The sequence below is a fragment of the Maylandia zebra genome, unplaced genomic scaffold (genome assembly GCF_041146795.1).
Source record: "Maylandia zebra isolate NMK-2024a unplaced genomic scaffold, Mzebra_GT3a scaffold02, whole genome shotgun sequence".
Taxonomy (NCBI): Eukaryota; Metazoa; Chordata; class Actinopteri; order Cichliformes; family Cichlidae; genus Maylandia; species Maylandia zebra.
In genome coordinates, this window is record NW_027490032.1 from 2,813,872 (window position 1) to 2,826,578 (window position 12,707).

The window sequence follows — 12,707 nt, forward strand, 5'->3', positions numbered from 1 at the left end:
TCTGTGTTAAGTTGGTGTGTTATGTCATTACGTGTATGTGTTTCCTCTTTTACTTTGAAGGTCCGTGTCTGTTCTCAGTGTGTTCAATTTACTTTTCCCCTGTCTCGTCAGGTCGGATTACTCCCAGCTGTGCCCTCCTTTTGTGTCTCATCCCCTCGTTATCCTTCTGTGTATTTTAACCTCGTGTCAGCCTCTGTTAGTTGCTGGTTCGTCTGCGTTATTCCCCGCCGTCATTCTGTGTTTATTCCTCCGGCTTCCTGGTCATTCTCACTGCAAGGTACCCTCGTTCGTGTTCTGGCTTTGTGTTTAGTTTTAGTTTTCCCAGTTTAGAGTTTTTACTGTTCTGTTTCTCACCACCCTTTTTTGTTGTACTTCACCTGTTGTTAATAAAGCTCACCCTCCAATTAAGCAGTCTGCATCTTGGGTCCGTTATTAATCCACACGGCCTGCCTCGGCACCCCGTGACAAAAATAAAAAAAATGATAAAAACAGGCTCACAGAAAAGGTGACTCATGGAATAAGAGGCCAACAGGGTTTGTGCTTGAGCACCACCTGTCTGTCTGTGCATGTGCCAGCCCACTTTGCTCCTTGAGGTGATGGTCAACTTGTAATGCTGGCACACTTTGCAAGCAAAATCAAAAAAAGTTGTTAGACTCCAACTGCAACAAAACTACATCCTTGGGGGAAAAAAAAGATGAATCTAGGACTATTGAGGACAGATAGGTGCATAGTTTATACTTTATGTATTTGGTTTTGGGGTTTAGTGTAAATTTCTAGTAGTAAAGTATAAGCATGGTAAAGATGACCACTCACAGTTGGTATTCTCATTAAAACATGAAAAGCAGTGTTTGATTAGTAATCAGTTTTAGATTGCGTTAGCTTTGTTCCTATTTTTGTTAATGTGTGTTATGCCACAAAATGAGCTATATCACTTATGTTTTGGTCTTACATGGTATGACCATGTATCAACTGTTTTATATTGTTTCTATAATTTCTAATATGTAATTAGATTGGAATACATTAATGTATTTTAGTTTTTTTACTTATGTTTCAGCACAACTTCATGCCCAGCTAATTTAAGGAACTTGGAAAGAAAAGCGTCTGAACTTCTTTAAGTTTCTTGGAGACATTTCACCTCTCATCCGAGAAAGTCCCAGATTGAAGCCCTATCAGAGTGTCCCCAAACTTTGGTAAAGGCAGAGGATGACTGCAATCTTTACCTAAACCATATTAGGAAACAGATCCAGGTCAATGCCTCAGCCTCTGTATCATCTCTCTTTTGAGAGATTTACCATGTTTGCTACATTGTTGAGCTTTATGTCACTCATTTTACAGCATCCAGTTTGGGTTAGTTGAGCTCTAAGACAGATGATATACGAATCATTTTGGGATGTTTTAAGGGTGAAATGTGCTGCAGGATCATTGAAACATTAATATTGTTTTCCCAGTTATAGCAAGTTCAAATTTATCTAAAAAAACAAACAAAACTGTTGATCAAAGTTCAGTTACCTAACACACTGGGACAAAACATGTTTCAACATATTTGCTCAAATTGACCCGCACTTAAATAAACAGCACACTGAATATGATAAACACAAAGTGGCTGCACTCAAATCTGCTGCACTTTCTGCTTAATGTGAATCCATTCTATCTGTGATAAGTATGGTTTATGTTAAAGCAACGGCTGGTCATAAAATCTCAACAGGCCTTTGAAGGCTGATGGGTAAAAAGAGGATGTTTCATGCCTTATATGACATTCCTCTTCCTGCATACAAAGATTCCTATGAGTGCCACATACTCTACTCTACTCTACTTTGCTAGACCCTCCCCTGCACAGTTCCCGCTGGTTTCCTCTTTGTGGAGCAAAGTGGGCGATAAACAAATGAGAGAAAATCCGATCAGCTGATCACTGATCAGTTTCATGATTTAATTAGCAGGGGGTGGGGAGAGGGGGGCATGAGAAGAAAAAGCACCTGCGATGTCAGGAAGTCAGTGACAGGTAAACCCACAGGAAGTTTTTCTGCCCTATCGGCTACAGGATGATGCGAACTGTTTCTACGAATATGTAACACGATCAACGATCGGAAGATAACAAGTTCCGTTAAACAAAATCAGTAACTGTGATTTAGGTTCAATACGAAAAGTTTGAGGAAAAATCTCAACGACGTGCTGTCACTGAAGGCATCACACAGTATTGACATGTTGTCATTTAAGTGTATTTGTTGGGGAGTAACGGAATACATGTACCGCCGTTACGTATTTAAAATACAAAATATGAGTAACTGTATTCCGTTACAGTTACCTTTTAAAAAGGTGGTATTCAGAATACAGTTACTTTGTTGAAATAAATGGATTACACTGCGGTACTTTCCTGTTTCATTTTGTCGCGGGTCAGGACTGTTTGGGTTTTGTTTGACAGCTACGTTCTGTTGTTCCAGGCGGCAGCGTTACGGTTGCCATGGTTACAGGGCGACGCTCTCTCTCTCTCTGCGACTGTGTGTTTCCTGGGTGAGAGAGCGCCTTTTCGTTGTTGTTGTTGTGCTAAGCTAACAGGCAGAATGCTACAAGCATAGCTCTAAAGAATGTAGCATCATGGGCAGTGTAGTCCGTGTTGCAGGGAGAATGGACTGCCATACACGTTATGTGTCTGTGAGCGCAAGGAGGGAGAAAAAGGGGAGTAGAAAGGTACGAGTTGTCATCGAGGAAAAACGGGAGCTGGAAGCATGTAAATATAATAATAACCACTGCAGCCAAGAAGAGTGCCTGACGAGCCCAGTTGTAAGTAAGCTATTAAGACTCGACTGTACACTGTGTTCGTGTTTTCCTCCGAAAACAATAAGTTCTGTTGGAGCAGTCTTTCAAAGCCTCTCTCCGTCTCTCGCAAGAAAAGTTGACCCACACAACAAAGTAAAGCTATTTTTCGGCTACGAGCCTGTTATATTCTGGTCTCATTCACGACAGACTCCAGAATATCTATTTCCTACCCAACGGGGTAGTAAGTTTTATTAACAAGTCATGCGACTCAGATTGGTCCTCTGCCATGTACAATAGCAACATACAGCCTAACCATCCTTACTTGTGTGACACTCTAAAACGTCCGTGCAGCAACACAATCTATTGTGGAACAAAACATCTTGCAAACAATAATTCACATTATTACAGAGCCGACAGGGACCCCGCCGGATTAGTCAGAGGTCCCTTTACTACAGTTCGGAGTCGCGGACCTTCAGTAATAGTAATAAATCACACAGCAATAGTATATTCACGTTGTTGTAAAAAGCATGATAATATATTAAGTAATCCAAAGTATTCAGAATACGTTACTGTCATTGAGTAACGTAACGGAATATGTTACAGAATACATTTTGGGGCATGTATTCTGTATTCTGTATTGGAATACATTTTAAAAGTAACCTTCCCAACACTTTTTATTATTGCCTGTGGCTTCCTGACTGACTTCAGCCACTCACAATGTTTGTTTTAACATTCAGTGAAGGCCTCACAGAGGTACCCATGTTCCCCTTTATGTCAGCTAATTTTGATGCTTTATAGTAAGTGTTGTTCACTTTGACCATTTGAAAGCTTTTTCTCTCTTCTTTGTTGCATTTAAATAGAGAACCCATTGCTTTCCCCAAAAACCATCCTGTCACAGGGGAAGAGGAGGAGGTTTTGACCTAAGTGACTGAACTGGTCAAATTGTCGATCTGACATCGAGAGAAGAATGAAGAACATCTCTCTTCTGTGGCTCCTCTGTAAGTACACTGTAATGATTATCTATGAAAACCTGTTGTTTCTTTATCACAAAACTTCCTGGTTGGTGTGGAATCACGGTTTTTTTCAAGGAGACCACAAAGAACAAAGAGGGTCAACAGGAGTAAGTGTAGAAAATCGGTGCAGATTATAGGTAAATGAGCTCATAGACATCTATGATATGAAAAGCTGCTACATTAAAAGTTAGAATCTTACTTAAGTATTAATAAAAATGTTTTATCATCTATAATGTAAATGTCATGCATTCTTCTCACTCATATCAACAATATTATTGAATTATAATTATTTATTTATGTGTGTATCATTATAATGTTGCTTGATGTTTGGAATAACCTATATGCTGCTGAGTAACTTTATTTACAATAAAATAAGATCATAAAGTAAGTAGTAAGTAAGCTTTACAATAAATTGCAAGGGGCACACATTGTCTAATCTAAACTACAATGGAGCCGAAGAAGAAAACTGAAAAACAAAGAAATATCTGATTGTATTATAAAGTGAGGACAATTTCAGTTAAGTGCTGTAAATGTACTGTCAGTATCACTGGTGATATTACAAGATTACCAGCACTCTAGCCCAGCACACATGTCTCTGTGTAGGACATGAGAAAAAAAAAGTTTCCTCTTCTCTCTGCTCATCAGTGCGTAACTCAACCAAATCCATGACATCTGTGTTCTCCACAGTCTGGTGGTTTTCTGTTTTCTCTGCTACATCTCACAGATGTAACATTTTCTACAGCTACTTTTAGTACCACTGATATTCATTTAGACTCTTTTTCTCCAATCGATCTTTCTGAGTTAACTTCAATAATTACTTGCTCCAGTTTCACATACTGCGCTGCAGTGGTTTGTATCACATCTATCTAATAGACTCCAATTTGTACATGTAAATGGAGAGTCCTCTTCACACACTAAGGTCAATTATGGAGTTCCACAGGGTTCAGTGCTAGGACCAATTCTATTTACATTCTATGGAACATACATTCCCTTAAGCCAGGTGTGGGCAATTCCAGGCCCCGAGGGCCAGTGTCCTGTAAGTTTTAGATCTCACCTTGGGTCAACACACCTGAATCACATGATTAGTTCGTTACCAGGCCTCTGGAGAACTTCAGGACATGTTGAGGAGCTAATTAACCATTTAAATCAGCTGTGTTTGATCAAGGACATATCTAAAACCTGCAGGACACCGGCCCTAGGGGCCTGGAATTGCCCACCCCTGCCTTAGACCGTATCATTAGAAGACATAGCATAAATTTTCACTGCTATGAAGATGACACACAACTCTATCTGTCCATGAAGCCAGATAACACACACCATTAGTTAAACTGCAGGAATGTCTTAAAGACATAAAGACCTGGATGGCCGCTAACTTTCTGCTTCTTAATTCAGATAAAACTGAGGTTATTGTACTCGGCCCTGAAAATCTTAGAAATATGGTATCTTACCAGATTCTTACTCTGGATGGCATTACCTTGGCCTCCAGTAACGCTGTGAGGAACCTTGGAGTCATTTTTGACCAGAATATGTCCTTCAACACACATATTAAACAAATATGTAAGACTGCTTTCTTCCATTTGCGCAACATCTCTAAAGTTAGAAATATCCTGTCTCAGAGTGACGCTGAAAAACTAGTTCATGTATTTATTACTTCCAGGCTGGACTACTGTAATTCATTATTATCAGGATGTCCTAAAAACTCCCTGAAAAGCCTTCAGCTAATCCAAAATGCTGCAGCAAGAGTCCTGACAGGGACTAGAAAGAGAGAGCATATTTCTCCTGTTTTGGCTTCCCTTCATTGGCTTCCTGTTAAATCCAGAATTGAATTCAAAATCCTGCTCCTCACATACAAGGTCTTAAATAATCAGGCCCCATCTTATCTTAATGACCTTGTAGTACCATATCACCCTATTAGAGCACTTCGCTCTCGCTCTGCAGGCCTACTTGTTGTTCCTAGAGTATTTAAAAGTAGAATGGGAGGCAGAGCCTTCAGTTTTCAGGCCCCTCTTCTGTGGAACCAGCTTCCAGTTTGGATTCGGGAGACAGACACGATCTCTACTTTTAAGATTAGGCTTAAAACTTTCCTTTTTGCTAAAGCATATAGTTAGGGCTGGACCAGGTGACCCTGAATCCTCCCTTAGTTATGCTGCAATAGACGCAGGCTGCCGGGGATTCCCATGATGCATTGAGTTTTTCCTTTCCAGTCACCTTTCTCACTCACTATGTGTTAACAGACCTCTCTGCATTGAATCATATCTGTTATTAACCTCTGTCTCTCTTCCACAGCATGTCTTTTATCCTGTCTTCCTTCTCTCACCCCAACCGGTCGCAGCAGATGGGTTTCAAACATCAGAATAAAATTCTTCTGAGTTGATCCACAACCAGCTTTGTTCTTTTATCAGTATTACTCTGTATAAGCTGTGTTTGATAGAAATGTAATGATACAGGTCACAAATGACAGCATGTGTATCAGGTGAAAAACCACACTTACCGTTCTCTTACATCCCCGGTGTGTTCTTAAAGGAAATCACTTTAAGCTTTTAATTTCTTTTTCAGGTTTCCATTGTTTCTAATATAACATATAATTTGCTTTTCTTTTCTAATGTATTTATGAGAATATTTAAGTTAATGATTCAGTACAATGTTTCAATTTGACCTCATGGTGGCAGTGTTGTCACACTGGTAAGGTTACGACTGGAACACAGACGAATCTAATAGTGAGCATTGAAGTAAATTTAGAGATTACAGTCTTCAAACCAGAAGTAGTTATCTCTGTTTTCATATGTCATGATCCTTAAAAATATAACCAATCATGAGAATAATGACAAAAAATAATGTAAGAATATAAATAAATGTATAAATAAAATATATACATAAATAAAAATCAATAAATAAAATATAGATAACAGACTGTTAATAATAAGAGCCTCCACAACAGTTATATTCAAAGGCAAAGGAAGGAAATAATTATTATTTATGTTTTTATTATTATCATTGTTGGCAGAACACTTTTCAAACCAAGAAGATCCTGTGTTTGAATCCACCACCTTTCAGTGCCTGCATGTTCCTGTGGGTACTTCAGATTCCTCCACCACAATCTGTCCAACACATCCAACTTATTCCATCTAAAGTGTTTGTTTGATGACCACAGTTTCTTTTTTAAATTTATGTTGACTCACTGCCAGCACAGAGAAAGGAAGTGAAAATTTAGTGGTTCCTCTTGGTTCCACCTCCTCTCTCTTTGGCTGTTCCATCACATGTTGTACTATCTTTAAATATCTTTTTGTTTTTGTCTGTTATTGAAATATAACTGTCAAACATTCACATTAGGCTGTTTGGTATATAGAACACTTTAACAAGGTGACCTCAGACACTTTTTGAAGAAATCTTTGTGTGGATTTTTTTCCATCCTGATGATCAGAAGAGTGTTTGAAGGTGTCAGAGATTCTTCAGAACAACAGTAAGTGTTTAAAATTAACGCCTTTCAGTCTTTTAGGTAAACTGACAGGTTGACTGAAGTCTGTGAGCTTCAGTCGATTAACACAAACATAAAAAAAAAAAATCACCTCAACCAAGTGGAATTGTACTCAGTTACTCGCCTCTACTCTGATTACAGTCATGTCTGTTTCTGCTATTCTTTGTCTCTCACTGTAAATATGTTTGTTTTGTTCTGTGGAGATCATTCAAGAACTGAACCTGTTCTGCTCTTTAATGATGACGCACTTTCTGATCTTCCTGCTGTCCAGCCTCGTCACTCTGATGTGACTTCCTTCAGAGACTTTGAGAAGTGTTGAGTTTGGACGAGTGTCTGAAAGACAAAGTTTTATTTAATCCTTAAATTTAATTTCATGTAGTCAGATTTTAAAGTCAGGTTCTATTATTCTGTCACAGGAGATACCAAAGGTTCAGATTTTATGAAAATCAACGTGTTGGATGAAAATCAACGTGTCGGATCAGCAGACCTGGACAACATGGAAATGTCTGCTGTAACTGCATCGGCTTTGCTGTTTGTCGGTGTCTTCATGTTTGTCTCTGCAGGTGAGCTTTATAAGGATGTTTTTATTAAGAGAAATAAACAGTGTCTGCGTTGTTTAAATGTTACTTCTCAAATGTTTATTTTCATATTTCATATTCAGTTTGTTTATGTCTTTGAGGGCATCACGAGTTGTTGTTTGTGTGAACATAAGTGCTTGGTCTGCAATTTGAACCACAGAGAAAAAGAACTGTAATGTGTGTGTCAGTGTGATGTGTTGTAGTTCCAATTGTCAGTATACAGCTACAAATCTTTTTGGTTACAGTATAAATTTAAGCTATGATACAGCAGCTGCCTGCATAATAACAATCCTATTTTTTGTAGATATTGTCATAATATTCAGATGTGCTGACGGGTGGAGGTGGGGTTGCAGTTGCAGTGTAATGCATTGGCAGCATTTGCCCTCATGGTGACAATCACAATGAACACTTCATATTTTCTCCCTCTTTTATTTTCACCTACCTCCACCTCTGGAGGCCCGGCAACTCCACCTTATTGCCTCTGGATAACTCAGTATCATAGGCACACTCATTAACTGATCCCATGTGTAAAAGACAAAGCCTCCTAGTAAAGTCATTAATAATTAGGATTCTTGATTAGTGAAAATGCACAGTCACTCAGCATAGCAATAAGGTAACCACAAAAGATCAATAATGCAATACATTAAAATAATACAAATAATTCAATAACCTCTCTGCTCTGAATTGTTTCCTCTTTCAGAGCAGAAAACTATCACAGCTGAGTCTGGACAGGACGTCACTCTGACATGTAGAGCTCCGAATGACAACATCATAGTTACAGAGTGGAGCAGAGCCGATCTGGAGATGGAACATGTCCTCTTGTACCGAGATGAACAGTTTGATCCAGAAGAGCAGCATCCATCTTTTAAGAACCGGGTGGATCTGCAGGACAGACAGATGAAGGGTGGAGACGTGTCTTTGATTCTGAACAATGTGACGATTAATGACACTGGAACATACGAATGTCGCGTCATCAATGGAAGACCAAACCGCGGACGGGTTGCCCTATTGAAGAACGAACCCATTTGCATCCTTTACCTGAATGTTGTTGATCCTCCAGGTGAGTGAGTAGAGTTGAGTGTGTGTGTGATCAGAGGTGAAGCTGCTTCCTGGTTGTTGATGTTTGTTTCTAAAGATGTTGTTGATGAGACTTTGTAGAAAGCAGCTGGTCTGAGTGATGTGATCAGAGTGCAGTAGATAATGTCTGACAGCAGTTTGAAGAGGAAATGGATTCTGTTCTGTTCTTCACTCATCACCTACCTGACAGCTGACACCTCACACCTGTTTCTCACCTGCAGGTCAGACAGGAGGACACACAGAGGATGGATCTGTTGGACTCATAGTTAGTCTGTCTGCTTGTATCTGTCTTGCTGCTCTGGTTCTAGGTTTCTATAGCTACAGGAAACATAAACAACAAAAAACGGGACTGATATCAGCAGGAGATATTCTCGGAAAATGTAGAAAAAAAAAGAAAAGAAAATTCCTGTCAAAGTAAATACTGTGTTGTTTGTTTACTTTTAACCAACATCATTTGGCATAAAACTGAAAGCTTTACAAATCAAGAAATTATTAAAATTCAGTAATCAAAATAGTCAGTATTCTAAATTCAATCAAAGAAAAGAAAAATCCAATAGAGTGATGGTGATGGTGATTTTCCAGCAGATGTCTTCACTTTCTCTCATTCTACTGCATCCAGTTAGATGTGTTCAAAGATGCTGGTATGTTTGAAGAATAAAAAACACAATTTTATCGTTAAACCAAACAACATCAGATTAATTTTTTGTTTGTTTTTGAACATAGCTGACAGAGCTCTCCTCTCATAACCTTCAGCAGAACAGCTAGAATCCCATAGTTCTCTGCAGTTTTTGTTGTTATGTACATGATTCAAGTTAAATTTAGTTTTCTATGGAAAGAGCTTGGTGCAAACACGAGGTGTCATCAACATACCGCAATCACATTTCTTCATATTTCTAACCTGTCACTATAAGATGCTCTTTCAGTTTCTGAAAGCGCTTCAGTTGAATTTCAGTTGAATTTCATACCACATGATAATATTAATCTGCTCTCACAGTTCATTAATTCAAGATCAGTTTATTTTTTTAAAAAACATGTTCCTGCAAGTGTTTCACAATAAAAGACTTGTTAAGAAATGAAGCATTTTTGCACCAGAGTTAGAGGGCTTTTAATTCGTAATCAAGACATTGTGAAAAGAAATATCATGAATAAAGTGAAGTAAAAAAAAAAAAAAAAAAAAAAAAAATATATATATATATATATATATATATATATATGTAATATCTTACGTTTCACTATACAGTGGAATAAATAAGTTCTTCCTTAGAGTTTATATTAGACGTATTACAGCCTGATCAGGAGGCAGAGACACACTTCAACAATCATAGTTATATTCCTGTTCACGTGACTTTTAATCTCTTTTAAGTTAATTAAAATGTATCCAATATTAAATGTAACACTGCCATTTTATTAGGAACAACACATCATGTTTTTCATACACAGTATGCTCACTTATAAAACATTGCTAAAAGTTAAACATCGTATTTAAACGGAAACATCTCCCTCTAGTGGCCATATATAAACACGTGTGAGGATGGTGTGAATGTAAAATGTGAATCATAGTGTTCCAGTCAGTCATCAGTGTGTCTCTGCACAGCTGTAATTAAAATGTGTTCAGAGGGCCTCAGTGTCTGAATGGTTCCAGTTCAGCTCCATAACAGCAGCGTCCCTGGTTTGATTCCTGTGTTTCAGCTCATATCTGCCTCTCTCACTGAGGGGGACGTAACTACATGGACATGGATTTGTTCATCAACCAAGCTACAGATCACAGAGAACAGAGGATAATTTTTCCATGCTTCTTTTCATATATGTGAACTAACAAATGTTTTAATTCTGAAAAATGAAGAATTAAGAAAAAAAGTGCTGTGTGAGTATAGGTATTGTTTTTTTAAGTTATTTGATGACTTGTGTCTATATAATGAATAAAGTTCACATGTATCGTGATCACAGTAACAACTTTCCTAGAATTAATCTCTGTTTTAGATATTTAATTCATATTACTGTTTAATTTTGTTCATTTTAATCAGATCAAGATGTTGGAGAAGATGATGTCATCACTGACATCATGTGCAGTGTCATCAACATATCAAACTGTCAGCTACAGCCAATCAGTGTTTTCATATTTTTTTTTATAATGTGAGGATATCTGTAAATATATCCTCACATAATGTATCTTTGACAAGATTTAAAATATTATAATACTAGTTTCTCCCTCTCCCTTCCCCTGTTTGAGGGGCGTGGGAATAATGAGGAAAATTGGAATGAACCAACGATTTTAAAATCAAACACTAAAATGGCACCATGGAAACTGGGAGCTCAAAAGGTTTTAACATTAAATGGAAAACCCGAAAACCCCACCCTGGGAATTTCACCAAGAGAATATCTAGTTTGAATCTTAAGACAGAGTTGTGGTTCAGTGTGAAAATAAAAATATTTTATTATTTAAAAAGCTATTTTATTTATTTTATTATTTTATTTGGGTAATTTTATTAGATCAAGATGCTGGAGAAGTTCTGATGATCACTGTCATCAACATATCAATATATCAAACTTTCATCGACAGCCAGTCAGACAAAGTGATTGGTTGTCACTGGCTGGTAGGGCTGGAAACGCAACCAGCCAGTGACCCCTGGGGAGTGGGATGGAGGGAAAAGGTGTGAGTCACTGAAAACGAGGGAAACAGGTGTTTTTTCAACCCTGCTAAATTGTCTCCAAAAGAAAACTCACTATGGTGGCTATTAAACCCTGGAGCTGGACCATAAACAGTCACTATGAGACCTCAATAAAAGACTCAACAACGATTGTTTCTAAAATATGTGGCCCATTGCACATGGTCAGTATTGCCCACATGCAAAAGACCCAAAACATTTTCGTACTTAAATTCATGAGACTATAATCAGTGTATTGATTGATATTGTTTATGTCTGGAGGTGTTCTGTCAGCAGTCAGAGGTGCAACGGGATCGTTTTCACCAGAAGACCAGCTGTGGCGTCACCTGGCATTTAAAAACCGTGTTGTTATGTTATGTTATGTTATGTTATGTTATGTTATGTTATGTTATGTTATGTTGCTGGCCACTTTATTGGGAACACCTGTTAAAAACGTTGAACTCTCCTTTTTCTTCAAGTGTAAAACACACATTTCAGTGCAGGTAAAACATCTTCATGTTCTCAGTTCTCAGTCCCAAATAAAATAAAATAACATTTTCAAGGATAAAAGACAAGCAGGAAAACACCAGCTTATTGCAGTCACACCTTTTGGTTATTTATCAAAAGAATTCACAAAATCAATTAGTCGTGTTAAGCTCAATTTTCAGCACCAAGGACATAGAGCAGCACCCTGAGTTTCAGCACCACTAAGTCCACAGACTGGGGAGCCGACTCAGAGGTTTCTCACACAGGAAACAGCAAACACTCACAAGCTTTAAAACAAAGTTAAAACCCTCTAAGATTTCTTCATAACCAAATTGGACTCAGTTATTATTAACGATGATGTTCCACTCTCCTGCTGCTCAACCTGTTGTACCTAAGGCCTAAAACAGACAAACAAGAAGAGAAGAGGTATGGACAAGCCTGCACAGACTCTGGTAAATCGCAAGACTTGGGGTGCGTTTTTCTGGGGGTGGACATAGTAAGCAATGATCCAAACATCTTGATCTCAGGGTGGGAATTGTGTTGGATTTATTCACTCACACCTTGGTGGCTGAAATCAGTGTTTAAATGCAAGATCATATAAATGACATGTGCAGTGCATTATTAGTATTATTTTTTATCATTATTATCCATCCATACATCTTCTTCAGGTTATCTGGGT

At 38.1% G+C, this 12,707-nt stretch overlaps 1 long non-coding RNA gene across 3 annotated transcripts; it reads left to right on the forward strand.

Moving 5' to 3' along the window:
- Positions 1–2,255: 2,255 nt before the first annotated feature.
- On the forward strand, positions 2,256–10,029 carry LOC112432336 (uncharacterized). 3 transcript variants are annotated; one of them, XR_003022981.2, is made up of 5 exons: positions 2,256–2,778; positions 3,615–3,752; positions 7,659–7,805; positions 8,521–8,880; positions 9,119–10,029. It is a non-coding gene; the product is annotated as an uncharacterized LOC112432336 (long non-coding RNA). The 3 variants fall into 3 exon arrangements; XR_013096141.1 differs by having other exon boundaries at positions 8,521–10,029; XR_013096142.1 differs by lacking the exons at positions 2,256–2,778; positions 3,615–3,752 and adding an exon at positions 6,695–7,227 and having other exon boundaries at positions 8,521–10,029.
- Positions 10,030–12,707: the final 2,678 nt, after the last annotated feature.